Source organism: Hemitrygon akajei, chromosome 21 (genome assembly GCF_048418815.1).
Source record: "Hemitrygon akajei chromosome 21, sHemAka1.3, whole genome shotgun sequence".
Classification (NCBI taxonomy): domain Eukaryota; kingdom Metazoa; phylum Chordata; class Chondrichthyes; order Myliobatiformes; family Dasyatidae; genus Hemitrygon; species Hemitrygon akajei.
In genome coordinates this window covers 67,211,579-67,224,457 of record NC_133144.1, presented here as the reverse complement: position 1 = coordinate 67,224,457, position 12,879 = coordinate 67,211,579, and the positions used below count along the sequence as shown (strand labels likewise).

The 12,879-nt window shown below is 44.9% G+C and overlaps 1 protein-coding gene across 3 annotated transcripts in view; it reads right to left on the bottom strand.

Moving 5' to 3' along the window:
* Nucleotides 1-11,856, bottom strand: part of c21h10orf71 (chromosome 21 C10orf71 homolog) — a 105,996-nt gene extending 94,140 nt beyond the window's left edge. For 2 of the 3 annotated variants that reach the window (XM_073025664.1, XM_073025668.1), the window contains exons 1-2: nucleotides 11,748-11,856; nucleotides 10,723-10,853 (exon numbers count right to left, since the gene is read on the bottom strand). The gene's annotated coding sequence lies outside the window, so the exon portion shown is untranslated. Of the gene's footprint in view, nucleotides 1-10,722; nucleotides 10,886-11,747 lie in introns of those variants that run through there. The other variant, XM_073025666.1, reaches the window with a different exon arrangement.
* Nucleotides 11,857-12,879: the final 1,023 nt, after the last annotated feature.

Below are 12,879 nucleotides of genomic sequence, written 5' to 3'. Positions count from 1 at the left end.
GCTAAAATTGTCTCAAATTTCCTTCTCCAAATGACCTTTACCATCTGGAACATGTCCCCTTCTTGCTATTACCATCGGGGAGGAGGTACATGTGACTGAAGCTTCACACTCAATGATTCAGGAACAGCCATTCTGAAAGGTCATTTACCCATGAGCACAACCTCAACATTCTTTTTTTGCACTACTTATTTTGTAATTTAGAGTAATTTATGTCTCTACACTGTACTGCCACTGCAAAACAATACATTTTATGACTTCTTTGCCTTTCCATCATGGCTGATTTATTATCCTCTCAACCTCATTCTCCTGCATTCTCCCCATAACCCGGACTAATGAAGAACTTCTCAACCTCTGCTTTAAATATACCCAATGACTTGGCCTCCACAGCCATTTGTGTTACTGAGTGAAAGGAAGAGGTTGAACGAAGCTGGGTTGTTTTCTGTGGAACACCAAAGGATGAGGGAAGATCTGATAGAAATATACATCATTATGAGAGGCAAAGATAAGGAACACAGTTTGAATTGTTTTCCTGAAGTCAAAACATCACATTCCCCTGAGTACAGGAGAATAAGTGAAGATCTTATAGATGTATACAAAATTATGACGGGTATAAATAAGCAGGCCTTTTCCCCTGCGCTTGGGTGGGACTAGAACTAGTGGCCATTGGTTGCGAATGAAAGGTGAAATATTTAAGGAGAGAACCTGAGGAGGATCATCTTCATCTGAGGGTTGTGCGAGTATGGAGCAAGGTGCCAGCAGAAGGAGTGGATGTGGGTTCAATTGTAACATTCGAGAGAAGTCTGGATAGATACACAGATGAGAGAGGTATGGAGAGACATAGGTCTTCAGGTAGATGGGACTAGATAGAAGATCAGGTTGCGTGGACTAGATGGGCCAAAGAGCCTGTTTCTGTGCTGTCATGCTCTATGACCCTATCAGATACTAGAAAACGTATGTTTAAGGTGAGAGGGCATAAGTTCACAGGAGATGTGCAGGGCAAGCATTTGATACACAGAGTGGTAGGGGTCTGGGACGGTCATGGGAGCAGATACAATAGATGCATTTAGGTAGACTTGTGAAGGTGCAGGGAACGGAGACTGATACCTAGGCAGAAGCTATATGGTTTATGTGGCATCGCGTTTGGCATGGGACATCATGGGCCAAAGGGCATGTTACCGTCCTGTACTGTTCAATTTTAATTTAATTTAATTAATTTATTTAGAGGTAAACAGTAACAGGCTCTTCCGGCCCAATAAGCCAATGCTGCCCAATTACGCCCATGTGACCAATGAATCTACTAACCCTAAATGATTGGAAAGTGGGAGGAAACCAGAGCACCCGGAGGAAACCCACGCGGCCGTGGAGAAAACGTACAAACTCCTTATGGGCAGCAGCAGGAATTGAACCTGGGATGCTGGCGCTGTAACAGCATAATGCTACCACTGTGGTACTGTGCCACCCCCTATGTTCTGTTGTTTATCACTCTGTAATCCACAGCATTCAGGGTGATTAGCTGCTGAAGGAGAAGTTTATTAAACCACAGACATAGGAGCAGAATTAGGACATTTGGCCCATCAAATCTGCTCCGCCATTCTATCGTAGCTGATTTATTATCCCTCTCAACCCCTTTCACCTGCCTTCTCCTCATGATCTTTGACACCCTTACTAATCAAGAACCTATCAATCTCTGCTTTAAATATACCCAATAACTTGGCCTCCACAGCCATATGTGGCAATAAATTCCACAGATTCACCACCTTCTGGCTAAAGAAATTCTTCCTCATCTCCATTCTATTCTGAGGCTGTGCCGTCTGTTCCTAGGCTCCCTCCAAGAGCGAGGAAACACCTTATCCATGTCCACTCTCGGGTGGCCCCTCAACATGGTTGCTTTTGGAATGGAAATTGGGGCACTGTCCCTCTGCAAATGAGATGGAGGGTTTAGCAGTGCAGTTTTCAAAGGGCTAACAGTTACGTGAAATACAAGATCACCTGTTGGGAATAAAGCAGAAACAATCCAAGGGTATCGGAGGCTGAATGGAAAGTTTCTCAGCCAATGTACCCATTTACACCTGAACAAAATGGAAGCAGTGACAGCCTATGGAATATGTATCCTCATTGATTAAGGGAAGGAGACAGTAAGCAAACAGCTTCAGGCCAGTTAGCTTAATATCTACATTAAGGAAAATGTAAGAAAATATTGTTAACAATGTTCTAGCAGGGCTCCAGAAAAGTTCAAAGTCATCAGATGAAATCAATATGGTCTGGTGAAAGAGAAATCCTGTTGGACCAATTTAGTCCTGATGAAGGGTCTCGGCCTGAAATGTCAACTGTTTATTCCCTTCCATAGATGCTGCCTGATCTGCTGAGTTCCTCCAGTGTTTGGTGTGGTGTTCTGCAAAACCACTTCAGTGTGGCTTGTAGTCTCACAAGCCACGAAGTCAACTCTTTATTATCCTGATAGTTCAAAGTCAATTTATTATCAAAGTATATATATATAGTGTGTGTGTGTGTGTGTGTGTGTGTGTGTGTGTGTGTGTGTGTGTGTGTGTGTGTGTGTGTGTGTGTGTGTGTGTGTGTGTGTGTGTGTGTGTGTGTGTGTGCTTCTTCCAAGTGCACCAGTTTCCTCCCACAGTCCAATGATGTACTGGTTAGGTTAACTGGTCATTGTAAATTGTCCCGTGATTAGGGTGGGGTTAAATGAGTGTGTTGCTAGGCGGCACGGCTTGAAGGGCCAGAAGAGTCCGTTCCACACTGTATCTCTAAATAAGTAACTAAATATACTACCCTGAGGTACCCGGATTTTCTGCAGGCATTCACAGTATCTACAAAAAAACACAATCAATGAAAAAATACACTAAAGAAAGATGGACAAACAACCAAAATGCAAAAGACCCCAAACATTGAAAATACAAAATGAAAAAAATAATTATAATAAATAACTAAGCAATAAATATCTAGAACAATAACTATTGAGAATAGGAGCAATAAATTCTGACATCATCATACTACCCTCATCTTGTGAATGAAAGTAAAATATTACAGTATCCAATAAAGAAGTTACTTTCAAGTTCCAATGTGTATCAATGGTTACATGTAAATATGATCAATAGAATTACTTGAAACGGACTTCATGGAAATTGATTTATTATCAGAGCTCTGACTTTATCCATTGTGAAGTCAGTTATAGATCATTCCGGTCCATTACCTCGATTTCAAAACCAGCGACAGAGCAGAGACTGATCTGCAGGTCAGAGACCATGTTCCCTGACCCGGGTTCGCTCTGTAATTAACTCCAGAGCACAACGGAGATGATTTAACAAAGTGAAAGGAATGCAAATTGTTTCAGGAAATCTGGGGCCTGAATGTGTGAATTTGTTATTTGAAGGAGTTGAGGATGTTGAAGCACATTAAAGAGCAACACACTGAGTTATAAGGAAAAGCTAAACAGGTACAGACTTTGTTCCCTGAAGCACAGTAGAATGAGGAGAAATTTGATAGAGGTATACAAAATTATGAGAGAAATGGATCGGGTAAATGCAGGCTTTTCCCAGAAGGTAGGTGAGACTACAATTAGAAGCCATGTGTTAAGGGTTAAATTTGAAGAATTTAAGGGGAACCTGGGGGGTGGACTTCTTCACTCAGAGGGTTGTGAGAGTGGAACGAACTGCCAGTGGAAGTATTGCTGCAGGTTTGATTGCAACATTTAAGAGAAGCTTGGATGAGAGGGGTTTTGCAGGGCTATGATTCAGTGTTACTAGGTAGAATAACAACTTGTCATGGTCTAGGTAGGCTGAAGGATTATTTTCAGTGTTGTAGTGATATGCAGCTCTCGTGTTGGCGCGTGGCCAAGTGGTTAAGGCGTTCGTCTAGTGATCTGAAGGTCGCTAGTTTCAGCCTTGGCTGAGGCTGCGTGTGTGTCCTTGGGCAAGGCACTTAGCCACATGTTGCTCTGCAATGACACCAGTTCCAAGCTGTATGGGTCCTAATGCCCTTCCCTTGGACAACATCGGTGGCGTGGAGAGGGGAGACTTGCAGCTTGGGCAACTGCCGATCTTCCATAAAAAAAAACCTTGCCCAGGCTTGCGTCCTGGAAACTTTCCAAGGCGCAAATCCATGGTCTATCGAAACTAACAGAGGCCTACCTACCTAGATATGCAGCTCTATAACACAAAATACTGGAGGAACTCAGCAGGTCAGGCAGCATCTATGAAGGGAAATAAAGAGTCGATGTTTTGGACCATCCCCCAAGAGGACCACAACCTTGTTGTGGTTTGGGAGCTTGCGTGCCTTGTGACCCAGAGAGCTTTGTTGGCTGGAGTCAGGGCTTTATTTTTTGGCTCTTGATAGGGTCACCCATACCAAACAGGTCAAAGGGTAGAGGCCAGACTAAGAGTGGTCCACCAGTCCTCCAGGTTCGGGGATTCAGCTCAGGGCTAACAACCCTGTCTGGTCAAACAAAACTGAAGCAGTAGTGAAGAATACTTTTACATCTGTGTGCGACAGTATTCCTGAGTCTCCACCTGGAAATTGCATGATTGACAGGAGTGAAAACTGAGCCACTGACACAGTGAAGGAAACCCTGAACACTGTCAGAGGTGGAGGACCCTCACTGCTGCCCTAAATAACAGCAGCATAACAGGCAGGAGTAGTAGCACTTGGGTCATGACACTTCAACAGGGCAAGTATTAAAGAACGTGTCAGATTAGTTGCTTTATGAGTTCTGAAGAATGATGACAGCTCCTAGGCTTGATAACGGGTCTCAGCCTGAAACTCTTTTCCATAGATGCAGCCTGGCCTGCTGAGTTCCTCCAGCATTTTGTATGTGTTGCTAAGACATATTAGCCTCGTTTTCTACCACAAACAAGATGGCTCACATTAGATCTGGCCTCCAGTTTAAATCTTCAAGGTGGTAGAATTTTTCAGAATCAGCCACAGACATTGCTATATAACCTGCTCTGACACTCAACATGAGAGAGAGGGAATGTCATCTGTTATCCCAGTCGTGAACAGACAGATACTCCTCCGAGTCACATGAGATGTATGTCCCTGGACTTTAATAACCATACAATTGGGGATGGCAGATCTTATCTTTTCAACAAGAACCTTATTACATCCAGAGAGTGGGCATGTCAAGTGGGAAAGTGACAGTAGGTATTAATTTATTTATGTATTTATTGAGAGATACAGCACAAAACAGGCCTTCCAGCCCAATGAGCCACACACTGTACTGCAACCCACCTATTCAACCCTAGTCTAATCACAGGACAATTTACAATGACCAATTAACCTACTAACTGATAAATCTTTCGAATGTGGGTGGAATCTGGAGCACCAGGAGGAAAACCATGTGGTTACTGGCAGAACATACAGACTGCTCACAGACAGCGCCAGAACTGAACTCCAGACTCCAAGGCCATGTGCTGTAAGAGTGTCGTGCCGATCACTGCCCTCCCGTCATTAGTAATTAGGTCTGTAAGAGTGTCGTGCCGACCACTACCCTCCCGTCATTAGTAATTAAGTCTGTAAGAGTGTCGTGCTGACCACTACCCTCCCGTAATTAGTAATTAGGTCTGTAAGAGTGTCGTGCTGACCACTACCCTCCCGTAATTAGTAATTAGGTCTGTAAGAGTGTCGTGCTGACCACTACCCTCCTGTCATTAGTAATTAGGTCTGTAAGAGTGTCGTGCTGACCACTACCCTCCTGTCATTAGTAATTAGGTCTGTAAGAGTGTCGTGCCGACCACTACCCTCCTGTCATTAGTAATTAGGTCTGTAAGAGTGTCGTGCTGACCACTACCCTCCTGTCATTAGTAATTAGGTCTGTAAGAGTGTCGTGCCGACCACTACCCTCCTGTCATTAGTAATTAGGTCTGTAAGAGTGTCGTGCCGACCACTACCCTCCCGTCATTAGTAATTAGGTCTGTAAGAGTGTCGTGCCGACCACTACCCTCCCGTCATTAGTAATTAGGTCTGTAAGAGTGTCGTGCCGACCACTACCCTCCCGTCATTAGTAATTAGGTCTGTAAGAGTGTCGTGCCGACCACTACCCTCCCGTCATTAGTAATTAGGTCTGTAAGAGTGTCGTGCCGACCACTACCCTCCCGTCATTAGTAATTAGGTCTGTAAGAGTGTCGTGCTGACCACTACCCTCCCGTCATTAGTAATTAGGTCTGTAAGAGTGTCGTGCTGACCACTACCCTCCCGTTATTAGTAATTAGGTCTGTAAGAGTGTCGTGCTGACCACTACCCTCCCGTTATTAGTAGTTTGGTTTTACTAGTGTTATTGGGTGTTGATTTTAATGTCTAGGCCAATATGTGAAAATATCAACACCAACACAGATTTCCATTCCATCCTTTCTATCACAAAACAATTCAAAGAAGAATAAATCTGATATTATCCCTTGTTTGCTTAGAGAACCCATGGAGTCAGAGAGTCATGCAGTATGAGCTCAGGTCACTGGGCCCACAGACTCCACAGAAAGAAATAAACACACACTGTCATGAGAACATAGAACACAGAACATTACAGCACAGTAAAGGCTCTTCAACCCATGATATTATAACATTCTTTTAACCTACTCTGAGATCAATTTAACCCTTCCCTCTCACACAGCATTCCAATTCTCTATTATCCATATTAAGGGAGGAGGGTTGGGCATGGGGCAAGCAACCCCATCCCATAAAAACCCAGAAACGCCAACAGAAGCTCCAAAGACCTCATCCCTGTGAGAAGAAGGATCTTCGCCTCGATGATGTATGAAGTTGTGTGGTGAAGCCGCAAGACCGTGGAAGCCACAGGACAGATCAATCTTCTGCTATCCAGGTGAAAGTCTTGCCCAGGACAGAGGACTTTGGCAAGCTGCTGTTGGCAGCAAATGCCCCAGTAAGAGTGATGGGCTTAAGAATAAGATGTGCCTATCTAAGCATTTCTTAAATGCCCCTATTGTATCTACCTTTACCTTTACCACTACTTGTGGTAGTGTGTTCCATGCTCACTATGTCAATAGCATACTTCTGACATCCCCCGCTGTATTTTCCTCTGTTCATGTAAAATTATGGTCCCTGGTATTAGCCATTTCTGCGTGGAAAAAGGTCTTGTCTGTCCACTTGATCAATGCCTCTTCATCCTGTATAACTCTTGTACGTACTTCTTCTGTGTTTCCTACAATTGCTCCAGATTCTACCATTCACCTACACACTATGGGCAATTTAATATGGCTGATTAACCCAGCACCCTCTGTGTCCTTAGGATGAAGATGGGGGGAAAATCAGAGGACATGGGGGGGGGGGGGGAGCAGAATCTATGTGGTCACAGGGAGAGCATGCAAACTTCACACAGACAAAATGAGAGATCAGGATCGAACCCAAATCTCTGGAACTCTACCATCTGTACCAGGGTGCAAGACCAAGTAAGAGAAAGAGACAAAGCATTTGGAAGTTTAGAAGGGATTTCAGATGTCAGAGCCTGTGGCCTCCAAAACTCCAATGACTGCAAACAAAGACGTGATTATCAAGGTTCAACCATCCCAGACCAAGAACCACTGCAGGAGTACCACAGGGAAAGATGCTTCACCAATCCTTTCCTTCCTTGAACCCATGAATATTGCCTCACTATTTTGCTCTCTTTTTGCACTATTAAAGTACTTTTATATATAAAAATAGTTTTCATTGAGCACCTACCTGTACGCTCGTCTGCCACGGTGAGATCTCCCGGTGGCCACTAGTTTCAATTCAGCAGCCCATTCCTGTTCCAATATGACTATCCATGGCCTTCTCTACTGTCACAGTGAAGCTGCATTCAGGTGGGAGGAGCAACAGCTCATATTGCATCTGGTAGCCTCCAACTTAATGGCATGAACATTGATTTCTTGCTCGTAATTTTTCCACTCTCCCCCGGACCCTTCTTCCCTCTTACCCCTTTCTCTTCTCCTTAGCTGCCTATCACCTGCATCTGGTGCTCCTTTTCCACCGATCACCTCCCAGCTTCTGACTTCATCCCCATTCCCCCACCAACCCACCCTCTCCCTCACCTGGCTTCATCTATCACCCACCAGCATGTACTCCTTTCTCTCCCCAAATTTCTTATTCGGTCTTCTGCCCCTTTTCTTACCAGTCCTGAAATATCAACTGTTTGTTCCTTTCCATAGATGCAACCTGAGCTGCTGAGTTCCTCCAACATTTTGTATATGTTACTCTGGCCTTCCAGCATCTGCAGAATCCCTTGTGTTTGCTATTTTCAATATCTCTTCTTGTAACTTATAGTAATTGCTTTAATATCTTGCACTGTACTGCTGCTGCAAAATAACACACCTGGCAACTTACGTCAGTGATAATAAATCTGATTCTGATTCTTCTGTCAGAACATTAAAAGTTGAGGATGTTCACTGATGACTGTGCAATGTTCAGTTCCTTTCTCAGTCCCTTGTAAATAAAGCTCTCTACCGGCACCTGTATGTTTTGGAGAACATTCAGGCATAGGCTGGGAAGTCAGAAGCAGCATTTGAACCATAGAAATGCATATGATGTCCATCATCAACAAGGCAACATCTCACCGCCCACCTTGACTTCCAAAGCATTAGCAGCATCTAAGCCCCACTGCCATTGACCACAAGCACAACGTAATTGGCCCCATAAATACCGTGGCAAAAACAGAGGCTGGTTATCATCTGGCAAGTCACTAGCTCCTCTGTGAAGCCTTTCCACCATCTACAAGGACATGGGTCAAAGGCTATAGAAGATTTTCCACTTGCCTGGATGAGTGCAGTTCCAACAACAATGCGGAAACTTGAGGAAGCTCACGTGGCTGGCCTTCAATACACAAATTAAATATTCATTTCTTCCACATCTGACTGATCTATACTGCCTTCAGATCTATCAAAATCTCAATTACTTAACCCTCTCCTTGTTTCTCATCCTTGGATGTGTATATACATCATTTTAGTAAGCCATTTGATAAGGTTCCCCATGGTATGCTTATTCAGAAAGCCATGAAGCATAGGATTCGGAGAAATTTGGCTGCATGGATTTGGATTTGGCCCGCAGAAGGTAAAGGGGTGGAGTGTATTTTGTCTGGAGATCTATAACTAGTGGTGTTCCACAGGGATCCATTTTGAGACCACTCCTCATTATGATGTTTATAAATGACTTACACGAGGAAGTGGGAGTTAGTAAGTTTGCAGATGACATGAAGAAGGTGGTTACAACAGGACATTGATAGGACACAGAGCTGGTCTGAGAAGTGGCAGATGGAGTTCAATAAGGAGAAGTGTAAAATGATACACTTTAAAAGGTTGAACTTGAAGGCAGAGTACAAGGTTAATGGTGGGATTTTTAGCAGTGTGGAGTAACAGAGGAATCTCAGGGTTTAAGTCCATAAAACCCTCAAAGTTGCTGCACAAGTTGATAGGGTGGTTAAGAAGGTGTATGTTGCGTTGGTCTTCATTAGTCAGGGGACTGAGTTCAAGAGTCATGAGATAATGTTGCAGCTTTATAAAGCTCTGGTTAGACCGCACTTAGAATATTGTGTTCAGTTCTGGTGACCTCATTATAAGAAGAACATAGAAGCTTTAGAGAGGGTGTACAGGAGATTTACCAGGATGTAGCCTTGATTAGAGAACTTGTCTTATGAGAAAAGGTTGAGTGTGCAAGTGCTCTTTTTTTGGAGTGAAGGAGAACAAGAGGCATCTGGAGAGAATGATTAGGATATGGTTTTATGGTATGTCAGAGGTAAGTTTTTTTTTACACAGAAAGTGGCAGGTGGGTTGAACAAATTGCCAGGGAAGTGGTAGAAATAGATGCATTAGGGACATTTTGGAGACTCTTAATGGATGAAAGAAAATGGAGGACTATGTGGAAGGGAAGAGTTAGGTTGATCTTGGAGTACTTAAATGGTTAGCACAACATTGTGGGCTGAAAGGCCTGTACTGTGCTGTAATGTTCAATGTGCTAACTCATCTGCTGACATCCAGTGCCCCGGCTCATGCTGACAGATTTCAGGTGACCGTCCGTCACCACAGAAGCACAACCAGCTCTGGTCAGGAGAAACGGAAGATGGAAATAACAAGGCAAGATTTGAAACTGGTAATCATGTGCATTCTGGTGCCCTATGTTTGTGAGGGAGAGGGGAGCAGAGAGGGCATTTTGCAATGGACATTTAGAAGAGGGATTTAAGAACCAACCTGTTGGGAATAGATTCACAGAAATGCATGTTCATATTATCACCTGTATGACAGATTCAGAATCAGAATCAGAATCAGATTTATTATCACAGACATATGTTGTGAAATTTGTTTTTGCAGCAGCAGTACAGTGCAAGATATAAAAATTACTGAATGTTGCAAAAATTAAATAGATAGTTCCAAAGAGGAAAGATGTAGTTGTGTTCATGGACCTTTAAGGAATCTGATGGGAAAATGTGGCTGTTTCCATGGCAATGGATAGACTCCTGTCTGTATGAGCTGGGACACTGGATGCCAGCGACTGATTTAGAACATACAGCATTGCAGCACAGTACAGGCCATTCGGCCCACGATGTTTAACCTATTCCGAGATAAATCCATCTGATCAGAAGGGAAGATGCTCTTCCTGAATCATTGGTGAGGGTCTTCAGGCTCCTCTACCTGCCCTCGAAGCAACCCTGTCAATAAGAGAAGCACCAGCTCTTCGAGTTTAGCCCGGGAGGGGGGCGGTTACAGCAATGGACGTCAGCGACAAAGCACTTACCCAGGCCGGATCCCCCGTGCTTATTGGTCAGTGCAATGCCGAAGCAAGGCTTCAGTCATCTCGAGAGGACAAATTCCAGCTTGTTACCCTTCATTTCAATTCGGGAAGCAACCGAGGTGTCTGCGGAGATTCTGCAGAGGAAGAGAGTAGTGTCAAATCTGTAGGTCCAGAAACGCGCTTGTAGAGACAGCGGCAAACCAACTGCTGGAGAAACTCAGAAGGTCAGGCAGCATTTATGGAGAGAGGAGTAAATACTCGCATTTCAGGCCGAGACTCTTCATCAAGACCTGACTTGACCTGAGGAGCTCCTCCATCATTTTGTGCGTGTTGCTCTGGATTTCCAGCATCTCTTGTGGTCACACTGGGACGCCTCTTCTCATGCTGAAACACACCGTGGGACTGCTCCTCATCCAGGGACCGGTACCGAATAACATTCTCAGCCCTCTGAGCGCACCCCGTCTGGAAAGCAGGAACCGCGGGGCCCGAGGAGACCGGTCCGGTTAACCTTCCAGGCTGGGGCTTCACCTGGAGACCCCCGAACCTCGCCCTCTACGCTGTCGGCGCTCGGCACAAGCTTTGCCCGGGTTCGGAGCCTTTTGTCCGTTTTTAGCAGCCACACAATGCAATCGAGTGGTCAGTCCTCCGAGCTGATGCTCTGAGCTTCCTCAGCCGCAATCTGGCCAGGCACAGCAGCTTTGACCGATTCCCATAAAATCTAGCGTGGCCGCAATAACCACATTATAGCACCCATCCCCGCAAAATAAACACCGCGATATATTTCAACACAATAAACTCTGCAGATGCTGGAAATCCAGGGCAACACACACAACATGCTGGAGGAACTCAGCAGGTCAGGCAGCATCTATGGAAATGAATAAACAGCCGACGTTTCTGGAGGGGGGAAGATGCCAGAACCGCAATATTATTTTATCGCGAGGATACAGGTACAATTATTATTTTCTGCACGAAGCATCGGACTGCTGGATCATAACGTCGTTGTCGGCGCCCGTTGGGATTACGCTCACCTGCCGCCGGACTCCGCCGCCGCTCCCGGGCCCGGGCTCGGTGTCGGCTGCAGCGGCTGCCGGAGCTCGGAGCAGCGGGGGTGCAGACACTGACAGCGACGTCAGTCCTGCGGGGAATCAGCGGCAACATTTTGCGTCGTGCGAGGAGGAGCGGCGAGGGTGGGGGGTGTGAGTGAGAGCCCGTCTCCGCCAATCCCGTGGGAGCCCCGGTCAACCTGTCCCGGGATAAAGCAGGTCAGTGACCCCCACTGCACATCGGGCGCAGGGTCGAGGCTGGAATCTGACCCGAGGTATACCGCAGGCTTCACATCACTTCCCGAGCAGACGCTGGTCACTGACACACAGCGGTCCCGGAACATGGACATGTGCCTCTTGGACGTCTCCATGGTATTTTGCACCCCAGGGACCGAACACTTTATATATAAAGCACCTCGCTCTGTTCATCTCCTTTGAACTTAATCTTAATTGCACGCCCTCTGGTTTTAGACATTTCAGCCCTGTGGGAAAAGATACCAGCTGCCCACTATATACCTGCCGCTCCTAATCTTTAAAAAAACCTATCAGATCTCTCCTCAGCCTCAGCTGCTCCCGAGAAACCACCTTGTAGCTCATATAAGTAGCATCCTTGTGAACTGTATCCTCTCCAAAGCCTCCTCATTCTTCCCGTAATGCGGTGACCAAATTTAATGACATACTCTATATAAGGCCTAACTAGTGTAAGCAGTATAACTTACTGACTCTTGAACTCAGTACCTTGGCTAATAAGGACCCTCAGTTATCCAAGCGTCTAGTCCAGTGGAGTTTATTGTTAGGAGCACAAGTATGGGGAGCTAAGTTCCCTTGATATTTTTTTAACAGCTGCATGGGCCAACCAATGCTCTGAGCAGGAAAGTTTACACAGCCTGAAAACTGCAAAACTTTAAATGGTTTACCCTCCAATGCTTTTTAATTTATTTTTGCAATTTAAATGCTTTCACTTTAAATGTTTTTGTAATATGCACGCGATGAATATTTATAATGAAAGTTGAAAAATCACATACTTTTTGATTGTATTTATTAATTAAAGGGTATAATGAAATACAGTGCAACAGAGGAAATCTTCCACATTTCATAAACTTTTTCTAACGGCATC